This window comes from Parasteatoda tepidariorum, chromosome 7 (assembly GCF_043381705.1).
Source record: "Parasteatoda tepidariorum isolate YZ-2023 chromosome 7, CAS_Ptep_4.0, whole genome shotgun sequence".
NCBI classification, from domain to species: Eukaryota; Metazoa; Arthropoda; class Arachnida; order Araneae; family Theridiidae; genus Parasteatoda; species Parasteatoda tepidariorum.
Genome location: NC_092210.1, coordinates 18,851,393 through 18,867,194, shown reverse-complemented (window position 1 = coordinate 18,867,194; position 15,802 = coordinate 18,851,393). Strand labels below are relative to the sequence as shown.

Below are 15,802 nucleotides of genomic sequence, written 5' to 3'. Positions count from 1 at the left end.
ATCTAAATAAATGAATTTAATCATGCAATGGAACAGTTTTAAGAAAATATTGCACTATGTTAAAATTATTACAATACATTTATAATTATGTTTACTAAAATATACAGAACTTACTAAAATTTTTTTTACAGCTGAAAATCACACTTTTCCCTTTTTATTTTTTAAATGGCTAACAGTTCTTAACTCCATCCCTTTTTTTCGCCTTTTATTTTTTCTCTGACTTGGAAACATCACTTGAAGATGCAGAAGATTTGGCGCTGAGAAATCCCCATCTTGGCGTGAGCATCATTTCGTTACTATAGCAACCCCATCTCACACAAGATGCTGGGGACATTTCAGCGTGTTTCCTCTGGACTATCGTTGCTTCTTATACGTGTATATTGACACTTCTTTGATTTTGAATAATCCATGTGAAAACAAGAAGACTGTTTTATACGAAATTTATGCAAAAACGAAATGCAAAATCTTGAGCCTCTTTCTTGTGTTTCGAAAGATGAGGATGTGTTTTAGGGTAGCTGGATGTTATGTCCATGAATTTTGAAGATGGTTTTCTCAAAGGGAAGTGAAGGTAATGTTTGCTATTAAATCAATCATTGTTTTTCTCATATATTGTAGTTGTCGCTTCTATATATTTTCGCTGTTGATGAATGAATGATGTTATTTTAATAATAATTTTTCACACTTGTTAAATATTTAAGCATGTTTCAAAACTGGTAATCGCAATTTCAGTAAAAATTTTTTAAATTTATATATCTTTATTGAGGTATTTTTATGCTACTTTAAAGTCTGAAGTATTTTTATGTTTCCGATTTATTATAATATTTTTATGTTTTTTTCTTCTTTTCATTATGTCTTCATGAAGTTCAAACTTTTTTAAGCATTCTAACCTCTTTAAATAATATGGTGTAAATAAAATATAAGCATCAATATACCGTGGGCAACAGTGACACCTTCATATATTTTTTTCTTACTCCCTAATTACAAGCAAAAATATATTTTGCTATTTTATAATTATAAAAAGCAATATAATTGTTATTAAAAAATATGTTAGATTATCGGAATTATATTGGTAGTGAAATATAAAAACCAAAAAGTAGTTTGAAGACCTTTTTTTCATTTATATTCAAAAGTCTATGAATAATTGATTTTGTAAATTAAATGAATTTCAATGATAAACAGCAGTTTTTATTAGATCTAAATAACTGTAAATAATTGCAAATTTGAAAAATCATTGTTTGGAAGTGAGTAGTGTTATGAAGATTTTACCTTTAACACAGAAAGACACCTGTGTTTTAGGCAGTATTTTACTACCATGTATTATTAAAATGCTAAATATAATATTTCACATTTATTTTAACCTAAATCAATACAAAATAATGAAAAAAATATGAAAAATATGTTTAAGAAAAATTACGCTCTAAAGGGTTAATCATTATGAAATAACATTGAATCTTTAAACTCTCAAAAAAACATGTATATATTTTTTTCATTTACATTTAATAAGTTTCTTTTGAGCTTAAGCAGAGGGCATTTAATATATTTTTGTGTGAAGCATTGACAATTTATCCGAAATTGACTTATAAGATGTGCTGTTATCATTCCATATATATTTTTAATGAAAGACGTGAGTTCCATCGTATTTTATCACTTAAAATTCCTATCTTTTTAAAATTCTTATCTTTTTTATTAGCAACGATAGGAATTATGAGCTACCAAAAACATTAAAATACACGTAAAACTTTTTTTTAAAATTTTCATACTAAGTAAATAAATAAAACAACAGACATGCTTCATATTTTGTTTCATTTATAATAATAATATGATCGATTATTTATTGTTTTCATCGATTCACTGATAAAAATTTTCATTATTTGAGTTTAATTTTTAAAATTTTTTAAAATTAAAAATTTTTTCGAAGCCAAAAAATTTTTTTTCTTCGGATTTGTGATGATTTTGGGCAAAGAATCGTAGTTATTGAGTATTGAGTATAGTAAAGTGTGGCGTGCTCACAGCTTTCGCTTATAGCACTGCGTTTCAATAGGTAAGGCTTAATTTAGCCTATCAAGATTTATATGAGCTCTGAGGCTCTTCTTCAAATTCAACATGCTTCCACCGAGTCCAACAGGGAACTCAATCGTAGTTAATTCTGTGGCAGTTTGGCGTAAACAAAAATCACAGTTTAACTTGAAAGTATTTCCTCGCATATTTAGCGGTTTTGATGGGGATTAAGTTATTGTTTCTATATTTAGTGTTTAATTCTAAGTTGATGCAAGGTGATTTTGAGTGACTACACATAAAAGTTTTTATTGCTCATCATAACTTTATTTATCATATTAGCATTGCTATTTTTCGTTCTTGGATTGAAACGTTGCTGCAATTAGAAAACAACTTTAGATAGCTGATTCAATTCTAGAACAGTTTTACAGACATAAGAGATTTTTACTGACTATCATCATATTTTTCAAAATTTTGTACTGTTTTTAATTTGGTAGAATGATTGCATCGGATATTATTTTCTGAATAGTAATTAACTATAAGCATTTAAAATTATTAGTTAAACAGTTGATTGATGATTTTATTTGAAAAATAAAATTTTTTTGAAACTCAAAATATGATAACTTTAAAAGGAGTCTTATCTGAATAAATGTAATTTTGTTTACTCGATTTGGGTTTTCAAGGATCAAAATAGGTTTACTACGATTTGAAAAAGTAGTCCAATTAATCACACTAAGTAATATTTTTAATTATTTATGCTTTTTATCACTTTTCATAATTTGATTTAACTATTATCAAAAAAATTTTAAGTACTAGGGTATTAAAATTTTTCATCCTCTTACACAATGCAATTTTAAACAACAAAGCCTAAATTTTAAGTAAATTGATCAAATAATATCTGTGTAATAAAATTGCAAAAAAAAAGAAAAATTAAAATTTTTTTTCAAGAACAATTTGATTATTATTTGTCACTGAAATATACAAAGCTTTACAGAATGTTAAAATTTGTATATCTTATAATTCGGAAATTCACAATCTTAAAGTCAAATAATGAAATTCTTAAAATTTTTTAAAATTCCTTCAAAGAATAATTTTAGAATAGTTTTTTGATTCAGTGAAATTATTATTGTTTTTTTTTTAATTAGCTGAAATTGTTACAAAGACAAGGAGCAATATGCAAAAATTTTGATGAACATTAAGGGGCAGAAAACTCTCATTTTGGAGCTATATTTTCCAGACTGCCACTATCACCCTTATTTACTGTTTCATCACCCCTATTCACTGTTTTGTCACCCATATTTACGGTTTACGGTATTATTAGTTTGTATAAAAAATATACCTATTCAGATAAAGCATTTTCTTAAAATGTCAAATTCAATAAAGTAATACATTGTCTCTATTTACGCTATTAAAAATTTTGTTACGAGTTAAACAATTTTTAGTTCTAATTAGCTTAAGTCTGAACATAGAGCTAAATTGAACACATTGCAATATACTGGTTCAAACTTATTGGAAACATGGTTTAATTTAAAAGCTTTAAAGGTCGCAGAAAATTTGCATCCTATAATGGCTGATTATACTAATATTACAGTTCGCCATTGAACCAATATTTTGAGAGTGTGGTTAATTAATTAGCTTGAAGATAATTTCATGTAGTTCCAAACTCTTGTGCTAATTAGATTGCATCTTAGAACGAGAGAATGTGATCATTAGATCAAAGGTTATTGTTTGCTTCGTCTTTGTTTTGTGTAAAATATATTAACGTAAAACTATATATTATCGATTGGGTAAGTTCTTTTGCTGCACGTGGTTTAAAATTGTATGTCCTGTTATTTATTCAGATATTATTGTCCTGTTTAAACTATATAATGCATAAATAGTTAAAACGTATAAGTATTTAAATTATTTGTTGATTACAATTTCAAATTTTGTAATCGAAGTTATTATAAAATATTATTTGAATATAAAGACGATTGCAGTTAACCCTTTAAGGCAGAATTTTCATTAAAATTGTTTTTTATATTTTTTTTATCATTTTGTATTAATTTAGATCAAAATAAGTGGAAAATATTATAATTAGAGAGTCAGAAAAAAATATATTACATGGCACCGGTGTGGTTTCCTTTGTGAGACAAAGGGTTAACAAACGCTAATTTATGTCGCAATTTCTTGTGTATTCGCTCTAAATGATAAATTTGAAAAAAAAAATATTTTCCTCTAATAATATTTTTTGTTATGCCCTGATTCTCTTATTTATGTTTTAAGTATATGAAATCTGTGCATTTTAAATTATCGTCAGACTAGTATGGTTTCTCATTATACAATTTGATTATAGTTTGCAAAGGGCGTATTTTTTAATTAAGGGATAATAATTTTTAATTATTTGTTGTCATTGAAGTTTGGAGTTTAAACTACATATAAATTAATGCTGACAAAATATAAATGTTAATATCGTACTATTTAAATTGAAAATTGAAATGAGCTAATAAAATTTCATTTAATATTAGTACGACTAAGCTGATTTGATTTTACTCCTTGGATTTTTTTAAATGAATGTGTTATAAGTTTAAGTTATTACTTCAATTATAATCAACATCATTTTCTAGCTATGGCCAAGCACATATACCCATTTTTAGGACTCTATCTATTAATGGCCATAGTAGGAATGCTACGTGATTTTGGCCCACACTAAACGTCGTGGACAGCACCTGAGGTAGTACCCCTCTCTCCTAATACCAAAGCCACAACCAACGATAAGACTTTCAGCCACGGCGGATTTAACGTGCACTACGCTGCATATACACGCCGATTGTTTCATCGGCTACCAGGATCGAACTCACTACCTCCAGTTCTCCAACCAGCGGTGTGCGTGACGCTTTAGCCAACTGCGTCACCGGAGCGCTATTTTAGTAATGAGTAATTCGTTTGTAAATTTCAACCAAAACAAAATATAAGTTTAATACAGAATGCAGTGATTTTGAAACGTAGTTTGGAGAAACATTAAGTAAATCTGGAAATTTTTATTTAACTGAGACGCTTCTATCTTCTGCCTGCTCCCCTCATAAACCCATGTGACTGTTTATCATTCATCATTGTTTTTTTAAAGTCGATATTTGTCTCACAAACAAAAAAAAAAATGATAAAATGCATAATCATTATAATTGCGTGAACATTTCGGTAATATGTTAATAGAAATAAAATGAACGATTACTTGCATTAAATTGGAGCACAGTTTAAACTTAGTAATATCAATAAGAAGAAAATACTGCGAATTAAATTGGCTTGTTAACGAGACTGATATCGTTATAACAGATGAATTATGCAGGTTAGTTCCATAAAAAAAGTCTTACAAGAGGAAAAATTCTCCCAATACTTGATTCAAGAGTTCCCTTGTCTTCTGGATTGGGTTCAAAATGACAAGTCCTAGAAGTTGAACATTTGTAGTCGTGAACCCAAAAGTTGGGTTGGCTGCTTAACGACGGTTATAAAATTTCAAAATTACAAAAGTTTAATACATTTTAATTTTAAAATCTTCAAAAGACTGATTTTTTAAAAGTAATTTTAGAAAAACAAAAAACTTGAATGAAATCGCCAAAAAAAATAATAAAAAAGTCATTTTTTGTTAAAATTTCAATGCCAAATCACCATTTAGTGGAATTTGTTTATCTTGTATTAAAATAAGATAAGTTGTTATTTAAAATAAGATAAAAAAAAATGTTTTATTAACTTGATCTTAACATACATCTAATATATCGTCATATGCTTCAAAAACTTGAAATGAAAATTCTTGAATACTCGAAATTGTGTATTATTTAAATCATTATTCAATTCTTATTCATGAAATGAAAATAAGACGTTGATTATTTATAAGTGTAAGAAATTAAAAAAATAGTTTCTTTATATTTTATAAAATAATACTTAACAATAAAAATAAAATTTTTCAATTTGTTCAAGTCGAAAATATATAGATGAAATGAAAAAGTGATAAATTAAAAGAATTAAATTTTTTGTTGTTGTCATTTTCACAGTCAAAACTCTTAAAAAACATTACTACATTACAGTCAAAGCAGCACACATATACTATTTCAGTTTTGTGTTTTTATACCATTTTCAGAAACAGCAAAAGCATAAATACAATATTTATATTTTTTAGCAGATTTTTTTGGGGCTCTGAAACTAGGTTAAACAGCTGTTTGTAAAACAGCAATTTCTTTCCTTTCCTTTAAAATATACAATGTTTAAATTTTTTAGCAGTCTGTCTTAGCTATACATTTAGTTGAGCCAATTGTTTGTTTCTGTTCAAAAGTTCAATTTTCTCCTTTTTTTCTTCCTAAGAAGAACACTCCAGTCAATAATTCTTTTATTGGTTTTACCATTTAAAATCTTTTTATTTTACTTATAAGTCTTTTTCTTTACTGATATTAAACAGTGCTTTCTATTTCATGAAGTTCGGAGATATCATTTTTATCAAATTTACTGCTCATATCAGAGTACAATGCGCAAAATAAAAAAAATGGATGATCCTGAATAACTTTTGATTTAATGATTGGATCTTCACGTTCTGGAACTCAATCTTAATAGTTTGAGGGGGTGACCTCAAATATGCTAATTAGTTTGTGCAGACGATATTTTAAAGTAAGAAATATGATATAAAAGCGTGCTTTCTCTCAGTAAACATATCTGGGTTATATGGTCCCCTTAGTTTGGTTAGGAGGACGGAAAAAAAACATATCTTTTGTCGAAATTCTTGTGTTCTCACACATGTCGAAAAAACATATCTTTTTTTCGACAGATTTGGATTTTCGGACCGGATGTATGAAATATTGTTTAAATGTATAAAAAGTTTGTATAAAAGTATTAAAAAAAGCCATGCAAAGTGTTTGTAGTAGTATCAATGTTTATACATTATGCTTTTGAACGCGTAAAGTTTTTATTTCTTATTACTTAAACAGGAGTACAAATTAAAGTGATCATAAATCTTTTTTTAGAATAAACAATAATTGGTACTAGTACAGATTACCAAAGCAGTTTTAGTATTGATCAGGTTTTATCAATATATGGATTTCACCATTGTATTACTTTTTTTCAATTTGCATAGATTTATAACTTTTTGAACTTAAAATACTCTAAGAATCGTAAAAAAATGCCCCAGAATGTCATAGATTAATGAATAGCTAAAAAAAAATTGCCTCTTCCAAACTATTGCTAAACTATATAAAGAACTTGCAGCGATGTAATGTTATTTTAACACATATTTCACAAACTTCAAAATTTCTGGCATTTCAAGCAAAACTTCTATCAAGCAACATCTTCTATTAAACATCTTCTATCAATGAACAAAGATAACATCCTGTTTTTCCTCAAAACTCCTATCTTAAGCAATTATTTGAAAATGTGGCTTATTACTTTTTCCCAAGGTCTACATATTTAAGTCTTTTCATACATAGAGTTGGCCATTAAGTTTTCCCCATTCACAAGCCAAACATACTGAATTTCGAGCTATATTGTGTCACAATTTTTCCAAAGGAGACAGAATAAATCTAAATAGTATTTTAAGACATATTTTCCCAGCTTCTAAATTTATTTAACTGCTAATTACTCTTAAAAATTTTATTGTCTGCAAGGAAATCGCTGTTTTTCACTGAAACTACAATCCTAAATAATTTAAAAATGTGACTTCCTATTGAATTGTTCCGAGACATTCACATTTATATGATTTTTTTTAAAGATTTTTCTAAATATGGAACAAATATTTAAAGAAAATTTGATATTTTAAAAAATATGTACCTATGCATATTCTATAACGAAGATTTTCACATGTTTTCCAGCTGAATTTATTTAGTCATGAATAGGAGATCAAATAAATAAATAAAATAAAATAAAGTCAAATTGAAAAAAAGCCTACCCACTGCTTATTTAAAAAAGAAACCAGTCGCTGAGCTGCAATATTTGAAAAAAAGTTTGCTTTTTATACAAATCAATGTATGGTGGTTCGAACCCGCAGGCGCATAAGATTTCGAACCTAAAAACTCCTTCTCACCCCCAAAAAGCTGTGACACAATAATTGCCTGAAGTGTGGTTTATCTTCTTTCAACCATTTTTGTTTTATGTGGCTCGTAAACTACTCCAAATTTCTTAGAAACCAGCTAAGTTATACACATTTGCGCTAACTAGCTTCCTCAGTATCTTAGGAACAACGATCTCCGACATTCTTCCTACTAGCATACTGCTTTGTGCTTTAGCAGCTGTTTAGTTAAGTTATGCACAAGCTGTACCTTTTTCGGTTTATTTAATCAACAATTTTAGCTTTGAGACTAACATTTTGTGAGTCCTCATCATTTGCATAAACAAAGTTGTTTGAACGAAATTACTTACCACAAGAGTAAAAACTCTAATGAAAGAGATTAAAGAGATAGTTGAAGGAAAATACGTAACACTATCTTAGATACAAATAAATTTGGAATATGCTAGAACTTATTAAATATAATTTGGAAGTAACAGAAGATAATAGTTTAAAAGCATTTTAACTCGTACTGCACCATAAGTTTTGGATAAATATCCCGAAATTTAATCCATAGGATCAAGAATTGACTATTTAGCAAATGTGAATGAAAACTCGCTAATTTGAAAAGAAAATGTATTAACAAAATTTCGTTTCAGCTTTCGGTTAACGAAATAACCGGTGTTCAAATTTGATGACTAAATTACAGGACTGCAGATCAGATTTTAAGGAGGGTTGATATAATCCAAAAAGAAATAAATAAAATAAAATGAAATAAAAATGTAAGGAATTTAACAGTTTTAATGGATTCACATGATTGTATGTAGATTGTATATACCACATCAGAGTTAGTATGTATGAAATAATGTCTAGTCAAACAGGAAGGAAAAATACCTTGCATGCCCTCCTCTTACAGGATAATTCATAAGGTTCATGGTGGGAGATTTGTTTTGTCAATTCATCGGGCTTAGGTCTGGAGATCTGTTTAGTCAATTCATCAGGTTCAGGTCTAGAGATCTGTTTAATCAATTCATCAGGCTCAGGTCTAGAGATCTGATTTGCCAATTCATCAGGATCAGGTCTGGAGATCTGTTTAATCAATTCGTAAGGCTCAGGTCTAGAGATCTTATTAGCCAATTCATCAAGCGAATATATTCAATTTTCAGAAGCAACAAAATATTGTTTCCCTGTTTACAAAATAAGGTCTTTGTGACAGCGCATTGTCACCCATTAAAATAAAAATGGGGCCAACTGAGGCAAATAAAGGATTTTAAAACCTTTTTACTGTACCTCACACTTTTCAAAGTGCAGCTTTCAAAGACATCGATAGACCATTTAACATGATACCGTACCGGACCACTAAACTTCCGTTACCATGATAACCTAATTTTCTAGATATTGGAAGGCAGATTGTGGGTCTCTGTTTCAAATGGCTCATTACTTTTATAATGGAGAGAAAGAGGAGTTTGCTTTCTGTTTTACAATGTCTGAGAAATTGACCATAATGACAGCGAAGATTTGATGATATAAATAGTGATCATAATTAGCTGCGTCACACACCTTCACAGTTTTGTAAGAGAGACTGCTATAGCTCAAGGTATATGGGTACAGTTTTGGAGGCCTATTTTGCTTTTGTTAGGGAGGAAAATACCTATAATTTCATATTAAGGAACAATAACATACGGTTAAGTAGATATTATTTGGTTAATTATTCGCATAGAGAACAGTGGTTGCTTAGGGGATAGAAAACTCGCCTCTTAAAGAGGGGAAACGGTTTCGAATCCCAGCGATGGTTCTTTGATTCGAATTCCGCACTTGGCTCGCAAAGAGCACAGTGCAGACATAAAATATCTTCAGTGGTCGATGAATCATGAGTTAGAGTTTCCTTACCGACAGGCTAACCGTGGGAGGTTTTTGTGGTTTTCCACTCCATGTAACGCAAATGCTGGTTAGTTCCATCAGAAAGTCATCCACGAAGGCAATTTTCGCCCAATACTTGATCCAGAAGGTCCCTTGTCTTGATTGGGTTCTAAATTACAAGGATACGGAGTGGAACATTGGTAGTCGTAAACCCTAAATTGTGTTGGCTGTTCAACGACAGTTATAAAATAAATAAAATAATTCGCATTGATACAGAGTGACTTAGGGGATAGAGCGCCCAATGAATGATCCAGGTTCGAAGACTTTGCCTTATCAGGCACTTGAAACCTTAGCTCTTCGTTATTTCCTTGTTAGATTTCAACTGGTCATATATTTCTTAAGCACATTAAAAAACTGTTAAATAAACATTTAAAATTTCAATTATTGCAATTGTATTAAGCTTTAGATTTCATCATTTTTCTTGAAAACGTGTTATAGCACATTGTCATTTATAAAATACTTGTTCTATAAATGGTACTATTAGTAAAGTCTCATGTATCAACAAAATTATTTCCGATTATATTTTAAATGCTTTTTAGACATGACATATTAAATAAATGTGAAATGATATAAATGAATATAAAAATAATATAGTTTTTTTAAATTTGGTAGAAGAAAAATATGTCAGGTTCATAAAAATATACATAAATTTTTTTAAAAAAATACTTCAGATGTTTAAATTTCGACTTTACAATTTTAATTACCGTTTGCATTTCAACGTTATCAATTTGGTCTCATAGTTTTATGATCAAAATCTAAACTTTCTTGCTTTACTTGGTTTTCTCAGTTTTATTTATTTTAACTTCGTTGGTACTTTTACTCTAAGATTGATTAATTGATTTCCTGACATCGATTCCTTATTGATTAACTGCAACTGAGTAAAGGTTACATGACTCTGGCGTGCCTTCTTAGAGACACTTGATGTATATTTTTGACAGTAGTAGATGACACCGTTAAAAAATATCATACTTTTATGAATTTTCAACCTCCGTCTAGTATCTTGTGTGTCTAGAATTTCTAAGTATTGTAATTATTTCAAAAGTTGAGTCTGAATGGAGGTCTTTGCATCGAAAAGAAATTTTTGAAGTGGCATGACTTAAAGCTTTCACCGATGTATGTTTTTTAAATCGATGCACCTACTCCTGTAAAAAAAAAAAAAAAATTCAAATCAATAACAGGAAATAAGTTATTCAATTTAAGAGTTAAAATACCGACGTGGATAAAATAAACAAAACTGGGAAAACTAAGCTCACTTGAACAAGAAAGTTTAGATTTCGATCAAAAAATTATGAAACTAAGTTGATAATGTGGAGATGTAAAATGTTTGACACAAGCGTGATACTGCAGCAACACAGGTATATGAAAATAGATATAAAATTGTTTCATGTATATAAAAATATTTCCGGCATATAAAAATATATAGAAAAATACTTCGCGTTGATAAAAAATAGGTATAAAAATATTTCCGTCATATAAAAATATGAGGAAAAATACTTCACTTTTATAAAAAATAGGTAAAAAAATAATTCAAGTATAAAAAAAAACGCACCTAAAATTATTTCAGGCATTTGTCACTTTTGTTTTGCTCCAAGTGTATGAAATAAGTAATTAATAAGGACGGTTTGACAGAAATTTTAATTTTTAAGAATAAAGATGTTGCCATTTTTTCCGCATAAAAAAGCTTTAGTTAATTATGCCTCTTATTTTTCTGCAAAAAGCTTTATAACAAATAATTTAATCAAGAGAATGTGTTTCTATTTTGTAAACGTTCCGTTGAAATCTATCAGGGCATAAAAAACGAATAATCAAGATACAAAGTAGACGTTAATCTTCTTAACTAAAAAAAAAAGTGACTTAAATTAATTTTCCCCTTCATACAAAATAGTGTTTTTGAATTAATTATTTCTGAAAGCAGCTTTTTTGGAGAGTCTAATACTTGTAATAGTTAATGGTTTGTGGGTGAAAATTACAAACGATGAGGTAAATTCTTCTTTTTTATTCACCGTATCATCACTCAATATACCACAAGACCGGTTCTAGGCTTATTAGTATAGTTAACCAAACAAAAAAAAAAAGAATAGGAAAGAAAAAAAGTTGTATCCTTGAATAAGTTTTGTTCTCATGACCAGGTTTTAATAAACTAGGTGTTAATCTAAATGTTTTATATAGTGAACCTCATATGCTTAAAAATTTGTACACCTTACAATTATATTTTTCGCCCTCTATAAAATAAAATAATACCTAATAAATAATAAAAATTATTAATAATCACTTTTGCATAGAATTATATTTTGATAATCAAATTTTACAATTATATGTAAAATGTTTTTAACTAACTTTAAAAGGTACCGAGATATGACGAAATATATAGAAAGTGAAGTTAATATCAAGAAGCTCAAATTTTTGACGGTTTTATTGACAAAAGTATTTGACTGCTTCCCTGATTTATTTATTAAACCAATTTTCCTGAATGTGGCACACCCCTCATACTTTGATAGCCAAAAATCTAAATCTATCAGCGAATTCAGTTAAAGTACGTTTTTGTTTGATTTTGTCTTGAATTAATAGTTTGCTTTAATTAGTTAGCATATTTGAGGTTTACCTATTAAACCATTAATATTGGTTAAAGAGTAAACCTCAAATTTAATCATTATGATTGGTCAAGGGTGAACCTCTTATATTTAAACCACTAAAATCCAAGTTATATATTTTTTTTCTGAAGAATTTGCATTGTTTTAACCATTTTGGATAATTATACAATATTACAAACAGTTTTGTTCTAACCCTGTAATGCTTTCATAGTAAAGTTTGTGTGCAATTATTAATTCTTTTTTCCTAAAGTAAGTTTTCGTATATATATATATATAATTTAAAAGTTTAACAAAGAAAAATAATACTCAAATTCTAATTATTCAGAAAGTTGTTTTTAAAAATGATTAGTAGTTATTAATTCAAGAAATTTAAATATATCATAATATGATTAATAATTGAATGAGTCCCTAAGATAATTAGTAAAACTTTCGAAGTTTAAATTAATTATTCAAAATCATAAATATAGTTGAAAAATTAAGTTAGTTTTAAGTCACAATATTAACTATTCTGTTATTTACTAATTTAAAGTTCTGGATAAATTAGTGAACTAAAGTAAGTTATTGAAGACACGACTGTAATCTGCTTTTTATTATAACTACCAGGTATTGTATTTTGATTAACAGAAAAGCAGAATGTATCTTTTAAATTTCTCATTTTCCAGAACTAAAGGATATTGATTAACCTTACACTACAGTTGGAATGGCAAAAAAGTTGGAATGAGGAGACAAATAACAAGTTACACAGTCTTATACCAAATATAGAACCAGTAATGAAACAAAGTTTGCCGAGAAAATACGAAGTTATATTGAATCGTTTGCGCATTGGTCATATACGTATTACACATAGACATCTCTTACTAGGTGAACCTGCACCAGATTGCTCTAGCTGTAATGAACCATTAACTGCGAAACACGTTCTGACCCAGTGCAACAAATTTAAATTTCTATGACAACGCTATTTTGGCTGCAATAATCCTACTTTACATTTACTTATTGGCGATAAACCACACTATAATCTTCTGTTATACCTTAAGGACATTGGATTTTATACCTCAATTTAATTTTACCTTTTAAAATTTACCTTTTATTTAAACCAAGCACTCGTTTTTTAGACCAAGTTCATGGTGCGGTATAGCCATTTCTGGCTCTTGCGCCAAAAACACTAAATAACTAACTAACTGTTGATTAAAGCTTAAAAGAAACATCATCAGAAGGTGTTTTAAAGCAAATTATTTCTGTACGCTTTCAGTTTTAGAACTTACAATTACAATTGTAGACAATTTCAAGTTTGATACTTTATATTTCGGACGGAGTTATTTGAGATGTTTATTTTAATATTTTTTTTTTTTGTAATAGATTTTGATTAATCTTAAGGCGAAATATATCTTTAAATGTTCTTTTTCTCCATAACTAAAGATATTGTTTGTAGCTTAAAAAAACAGCGTTAAAAGGTGTTTAGATGCAAAGTATTTCTGTTCGTTTTCAGTTTTAAAATTTACAATAACAATAATTGACAATTTCAAATATCATACTTTAAATTTAGGATAGAGTTCTTTGAAACGTTTATTTCTATATTTTTCTATTTGATTAGTTGATTTTATAAACTTAAAGACAGAAATGTGAAATAGGTGGCTACAAAGAAACGTTCTATTAGTTGATTATATAAACTTAAAGACGTAAAAGAGAAAACGGTAGCTGTAAAGAAACTCTCTATTAGTGGATTCTATAAACTTAAAGACGTAAATGGGAAAACGGTGGCTGTAAAGAAACAATCTGTCACTGCATAAAATTGCTATAATTATGTTCTGCTCAGGATTAATTATGTTCTGTTCAAGATTCAGCAATCCGTGGAATTCTATTGCATTATGGGAAATGAGTTTCACTATAAGGATGACAATTTTTAAAAGTTATCTTTAAAATATCTATCAAAAAAGTTTTTGTCATCAAACTGTCAAACAACAGGTATATTTTACTCCTGGGTTAGGTTGACATAATTGGTAATGTCAGTATCATCTCCGTACTTTCATTTTGTTAAAATTAAACCTTTTTTTATGAAAGATTTACTCTTTTGCTGCCATTTCAGAAACTGGTATGTGTTATCATGTAATGAGTATATTGACCAAAATAAGATTGATGGTCCCTTTTTACTTGTTTTTCCATTTTTTTGCACTCTTTTATATGGTAACTTGTCGAAGAGTTAGATAGTTACTATATGAATTATTCTGTCAGCTTATCAAAGGAAGATCTTTAAATTTGAAAACGATTTCAATCCGGTACATTCCAGTCAAATTTAAAATGGAAAAACTTGATAATAAAAGGTAATTTCTAATTATTGAGGTTATACTCCAAGCGATGAAAACACAGTATTCTACTTCCCAACGCTTTCATCAAGAAAACCATGTTAAATTATGGAATAAAATTTATGTTTACCTATTTCTCTTCAGACATCTGCTGATGTTTTTTTTGTGTAGCTGATTCAGCATCATTATATCGGTCATTGCTGAGAAATTCCATAATTTTTTTCCCCAAAAGCACTGTCTATTCGGTAAAAAAAATAGACTTCTATCATTACTCAAGCCAAGGGTTCAATTTAAAGTTAAGTATAAGTTAAGTATTTAAAGTTAAATATCAGTTACCTGATTAAAAACTTCATTCGCTTCAAAAATAAATAAACGGAAAATACCTGTAGACCTGTTTCAAGTGCTTCAAAAATAGGCTCCCATTTTCAAGACTTGTCAGAGGAGAAATTGAAGAAACAAAAGTGATTTGAAATATAAAAACGCAAAGTTACCAATGAAAAATGGGGAAATAAAGGTGAGAAAAAATTAGAAGAACCACAGTGACCGAGAGAGAGAAGGAGAGGAAAAACAAAACAAGAAAAACCAAAGTGGCCGAGAAGGAAAAATTAGGGTGAAATGCATTTCCATGCAGCATGGAGAGCTGCTGGGGAACTAATGTCGTTATCAGGGGAATCAACATTCATATGAATAAAACAAGATTCCAGGTCATCAAGACGAGCGGATGTGACTGAGGTTGAAATAATTTTGTCATTGTAGAAATTGAATTTATGCCCAATATTCTAACAATATCCAGCAATTGATGATTCCTTAAAAACGGACATATTTATTGTGTTCTTCAAGTCTAAAATTTAAAGCTCGTCTAGTTTGTCGAGTTTTTTTTAATGTAATTACGAGTATTTGGAAAACAGTGCCCATTACGAAAGGTTTTATTTTCAACATATTTTGTGTTTTCTTAATTTATATTGTTAAGATTAATAATGTAGTGAAAGGTACGG

The 15,802-nt window shown here is 28.6% G+C and overlaps 1 protein-coding gene across 1 annotated transcript in view; it reads left to right on the top strand.

Annotated features, from left to right (window-relative positions):
- The first annotated feature begins 318 nt into the window (after positions 1–318).
- Positions 319–15,802, top strand: part of LOC107439363 (uncharacterized) — a 566,421-nt gene continuing 550,937 nt past the window's right edge. The window contains exon 1 of the mRNA XM_043046915.2: positions 319–568. The gene's annotated coding sequence lies outside the window, so the exon portion shown is untranslated. The remainder of the gene's footprint in view (positions 569–15,802) is intronic.